The sequence below is a fragment of the Micropterus salmoides genome, unplaced genomic scaffold (assembly GCF_014851395.1).
Source record: "Micropterus salmoides isolate LMB-PRFRI ecotype aquatic unplaced genomic scaffold, ASM1485139v1 Ms_hic_scaffold_21, whole genome shotgun sequence".
Lineage (NCBI taxonomy): Eukaryota > Metazoa > Chordata > Actinopteri > Centrarchiformes > Centrarchidae > Micropterus > Micropterus salmoides.
The window spans coordinates 5939464-5945463 of record NW_024041262.1 but is presented as its reverse complement, the minus strand read 5'-3'; positions in this window follow the sequence as shown (position 1 = coordinate 5945463).

The window sequence follows — 6000 nt, the reverse complement described above, 5'->3', positions numbered from 1 at the left end:
CTTGACTGGCCAGGTGTGTGTCAAGTATATTGATTGTGAACACCACTTGCGCTGGGTTAACGTGCTGGTTATTATATTTACTGCATGTCAGCTAGTGTGTGTTTTATGGGCTCATTGATATCTCAGCCAACCTGTCTATTTGTGCTTCACATAGTTTTAATCAGAGTACCTATTTTTGGATTAATAAAGGTTTAGATTTTACTATTAGACTTTCCAGTCATACTTGATTTAGGGCATTGGAGGCCTGTTGTCTGTGGTTCCAAGGGAGGCCTACACTATCTTCCAATTTCTTAGCTGTGACAGTTTTAGTCCAAGCCCCTCACCAAGCATCATGCAGAGACTAAAGACTAACACTGAAACAAAACAAAATTAAACTAAAATTAAGCTTTTTTAATAAATAAAGTAGAAAACCCACATTAAAAACTAATGAAAACTAAACTGAAATTTAAAACAAAAGTCAAAGTCAAAATGAAATAAAAATGAATGAAAACTCCAAAACTATAATAAACTTGAGATGTACACTCACAGGCCACTTTATTAGGTACACCTTGCTAGTACTGAGTTGGACCCCCTTTTGCCTTCAGAAGTGCCTTAATTCTTCGTGGCATACTTTCAACAAGATGTTAGAAACATTCCTCAGAGACTTTAGTCCCTATTGACATAATAGCATCACACAGTTGCTGCAGATTTGTCAGCTGCACATCCATGATGCGAATCTCCCGTTCCGCCACATTCCAAAGGTGCTCTATTGGACTGAGATCTGGTGACTGTGGAGGCCATTAGAGTACAGTGAACTCATTGTCATGTTCAAGAAACCAGTTGGAGATGATTTGAGCTTTGTGACATGGTGCTTTATCCTGCTGGAAGTAGCCATCAGAAGATGGTACACTGTGGTCATAAAGGGATGGACATGGTCAGCAACAATACTCAGGTAGGCTGCCACTTTTAAACAATGCTTAATTGGGAGAGAGCCACACTGCTCAGAGACTTGACTTGGACTCTAGCTCAAAGACTTGAGATAACAAAACAGTTTAACACAGGGGTTGGCAAGAATGTTTCTTAATGGTAATTTCAAGGTGGTTTCAGTGTTACTGATATGGCAAGGTAAGGCACAAGATGCATAGTCATAAGATTGTGAGATTGATCCTCATGGAAGACAAATTAAAAAATAAAAATCTTTTTCATATTCCTCTTCAATAAAGTTATGAAGATGACCGATTCATATGCTCACAATTAAGCATGTGCTGGAGTGTGCACATCCCAGATATTGGTCCACATTCATCAACCTATGGACTTTATTTCCCCATTATTCCCAGGCAGAGGAAATTCATCCGCTTCTCATTCAGGGGAATCCATATAACTACACATTTCCTGATGGCTATTTCAGAACCTTTGAAATGTGTGAAAGGATTCCCCTGAATGTCTTCATAACAACTTTGTTGAAGAGTGATTTAAAAAAAAAAAACATGAGAATTAAAAAAAAAAAAAACTTTACAGAGAGTGGGGGATGAACCCGCTATCCATGGGAGTCCTGTAGTACTACGAGGGGAGTTCAACCTATCAGGCAAACTCAGGGTTGACAAACTCTGACCGCCTACACTGGAGTTAAATGGTACTACGAAGGTGGATAAGATGTTGGTTAGTTGAGTCCGTGTTAACTTAATTGGAGCTGGTGCGCGTTTGCATAAAAGGGGCGTGTTCGGCCGTGCAGGCAGCGTTTTTTCGCAACGGCGCATGCTCCGTATTTCTCCAGAGGAATGCACATTGGAAGTGTCAGGAAATTGTGAATGTAATGACAAGTTAACGGCTAAGTCTAATATCGTGGCGGACGACAAAGCCAGGGAGGCTTGTTCGCATCGAGTAAATTTGTTGCCAAATTATCTTCAGTGTTCTATTGTAGATCAAATCTCTATTTAGGCTATTTTATGAGTAATATGATTAAGATGTAAAGGTACAACTGCACATAAGGTCCATTGTAATAGGAAAAAAAGTCAGCGGAGAGGGGGGGGAATAAGAGAATTTAATTTTCTAGATTAATCTACAAGTAAAATATTCTGACATTTTCCTATAGTCACATTTATGAGAAACTTTACTTTGTAAGGCTGCATCACACAGGTCTTCCATATGCACGCACTGGAAAGTTATATTAAACTTTGCAGTCTGATTTAGCAGTGAGGAAATACTCCAGAGTTTAGCCCACAATCATATGCACCTTAGAGACTTTGCCTTGGATTGGGCGTAGGCCTATTCAGAAAAAACGGTGATAGTTTTTTTTTTTAATGAAATTTCAGGGAATTTCCGATTTCTTTTTGTAAATTTCTCACTTTAATCTAGGTCCCCCCCCCTTATTAATCCCAACCCTGGCTCCCTATTTCTTGGACACGTAAGCGTCTAAACTAGGCTGTGAAAACACTTAGAATTCAATTAGACTACAGATGGGCTATATCCAACTATCCCGTTAAGATTCATCTCCAAAATCACAGTCTGCAGGCTCGCTGTCGGAACGTAGGCCTGTTGTGTTCAGAACTTAATTGCAACAAATCAGGATGAAGCTAAACATTTTATGAAGTGGTGTGTATAATATCCTGCTTCTCATCAGCACCGAGTACAGATGTGGTATGTAGTCCACCTGAGTTAACCATGAACAAAGCCTGCTTGGAGCAGTTTAGAGATGCAGTGTAAATTGCCATGGCAACAGACCTCCGTTAACACCTATCGTAGTAGGGGTTAACCAGGAAATTACGAAGTTACCTGGATAAGCCAGTTACCTCGCTTCGTAGTACAGGCCACTGCACGCCAACTACTAACTCAGCATGTTGCCACGAAATTATCGTAAAGAAATTCACCCGCCAACCCTGGTCTTCAGCTAGCCTCTGGTTCATTAGATCGTGAAAATTATCCAGTTATCGCGGGAAAACTGAGGGGAAAAGAGAACACCGGCCATTAGGGTACAAGTGCACAGCTCCACAATTGAAACTTTACTAGGCTTGGAAAACGTTGTACTCAACCACTGTCTGCAAGTGTGTATTGGGGTCAGAATTAAAGCCAAAACTCATCTGCTCCTCCAAGTGTACTGTAAATTATACTCCTGTCTTCAGAATGTATTGTCAATTTAACCTCTGAAAAACCAAGTTAGTGCATGTTAGTTTTATTTAAAAAAGCAGAGACACCGTTACATTCAGAAACATCATGGATGCCAAGTTAACTTCTGCATCCTTTCTTGAAGCTAGTCTCTTTTTAAGTTTCCACATAGTGACAGTCAGTTGGCCTGGGGACCATCATGGCTGGCCTTCAGCATAATCAGTTCAGATTGGGCGGTGTTCCGGGAATTTTTTACAAGGGTCAGACGATCAAACGTTGCCTCCGCTTCCACATCACCGACCCCCTGTGGTTCTGAACACATTTGATTCATGATTTAGAAATACAAGAAACTAATGTTCAGATTCTGTAGAATCAGGGTAAAGATTCACTGCCAACAATATTTTAAAGCAAAACCAACTAACTTGACTTCCTTCAATTTGCCCAAAAGACCAATCCAATGTAATTGTATTGCAATTGGACAGAACATTCAGTTGTTACAGCATCCATGCACTAGCAGTAGGCTATGTAGGTATATTTTAATTGTTCACAGAATTTTAAGTTACAGCTATTGTAGACATGACATTGTAGGGCCAATTTTGTATCCGTTAGACTGTTGGAATCCCAGCATTAGACAATTCAAACACTACATTGTGGTTAAGAACCAAGGATCTACACCAACATGTATCAATTCACAGAATCTGCTCACCTGGTGTAGTATCTTGCTGCAGCAAATCTGTTGCACAAAAAAAAAAAATCCAAATCAGTTAGTGTCAGAATGTAAGGCTCTGAAGAGGTTCTATCACAAGTGTTCTTACCTCCTACTTTCTTCTGCAGCCCATCATCATGTTTTTCATTTTTGCCACCAACTGGCAAACAAGAGCCTATGGACAGTGCACTCGCTGTTAGTCAGTGTTTGATCATACAACAGATCACCAGCTTGTTGGAGCAAAACATTTCATGAAAGCATACTCCCACAGACATTCTGTTTGAAAACAACCTTATTCTTACATTAGCAGTACTGCATTAGCAATTTCTTCCATACATACTTCAAACAGAAGGAATATAAAAACCTTTCGTAAGAAAAACAGTCAGCACGCAAATAACCAAGACCTGAACAGCTCCCATTGCTTCAGTCACCAAGAAGAAATGCTACCTGTGCCACATGTGAGGGTTAAAAAGCCCATCATGCTGGTGACACAGCTGTTGCTGATCAGCTCTAATTGGCTCTAATTCTAATTCCAGAGGAGTCAGTGCTAGTTGAAATTTAGTCCTTCTTGTGACAAGCATGTAAAACAAATCAGTTTTTAAAATACTGAGAACATTGTATTTATTTCATTTGACCTGTTTTGGATGTATGCTAAGGAGCAATTCTAGTATTATGTTCAAGCTCACTTTAGTCCCAAACACTGAGAAAGATCCATAAAAAGGCAAAAATCAAAAAATCAAAAACATAGGTGTCATTTACACTGGGGACGCTGGGGACATGTCCCCACCACTCTTTGAAATGGCTGATTTTGTAACCACCACTTTTTTAAAGTATAATTTGTCAAGACACTTTCTAATGCCTTTACAAAGGTTTATTTGCTCAATAACAAAACATGCAATGCAAGTAAAATGTAGAAGAAACAAATGTGCATTGTTCAAAAAAGGAACTTAAGCTAAAGAAAGACAAGCTGCTGATTATAAAATAACCCAAAAACATGCAGCATCAGTTACTTTAACAACTTCTTGATATTTATATATATTAAAATATCACGTGCTACCTGAATTTTGTATTTCCTTTTACATAAATAAAAACATTTCCGCCATTAATTGGTGCAGAAACTTTCACCAGAATGCAGGAAATGAAGTGTTTAATGATCAAATTTTCCTGGGCGAGGTCCCCCCAGACCCTCTTTAAAACACTGTTTAAGGACCTTTTTGTCTCTTTCTCGTGAACCTAATATTATAATAATATCTATACCTAATATAATACCTAATGTTGTTTTTTCTCGCAAGCAAAGTGTCTCTTCACACCTCTAATCTGAGCCCTTATGTCCCCACCACTTTTCAACACAAAGTGACGCCTTTGATCAGAGATATTCCTCCTCTTCAGACAGTTATGGAAGTAATAAAGGCTGTAACTGGGTGGCTACTACTACAAATGAACAGCACACCCTACCCATACTATTTTGTCTTTATTTTAATTCTGATGCACAACATGTGAAATTAACAACAGTGTAAAATTTTTACAATGTATCAATATATAAATAATAAGAAAGTGGCTTAATTGGGAAGGGGAGGGGGGAAAGTACTACATTAACAAGTGCATGCAATAACAATGTGGTGAAAGTAGTTGCAAACAAAATCAAAGTCACTTTTATTTGTGGAAAAAGCGGTGTAATGTCCTATCAAATGTTAAAATCAAACGTACATAGCAGGCTGGCTAAATATGCTCTATTCTGAATTATGCATATTTTTTTTATTTTAACCCTCTAAACATGTCCCAGAAGACTGTGTTCACTTTGTTTCTGTACTGCGGTCACCTACAGTATTCTACCATTCTCAGAGACTTCTGTGGCTCTCTTACATTTAAGAGCAATTTTAGGTCACAAGATGACTGAAAATGTGGGAGTTAATCTTTTCCTTTTATTGTCCACTTATAAAAATCCTCCACTGATTTAGCCGAGCAGTCCTATGACATTACAGGACGCAAGATGGAAAGTTTGACAAAAAGGAGCAATATCGATGCTGTCTTTTTTAATTCCACGTATTCCTCTTCTTCAAAATCTAGCACCTATACATTACCCACAGTGCAACTGCTGTCTGTTCAGTCTTGAGATTTGTGTGTGTAATGCTAGTAGCAGCTAAGTTAACCTCAAGCAGAGTTGAGGAGTGGGCTAAGGAGGTCTGGGGAGCTCACATATTTCTAACTCCACA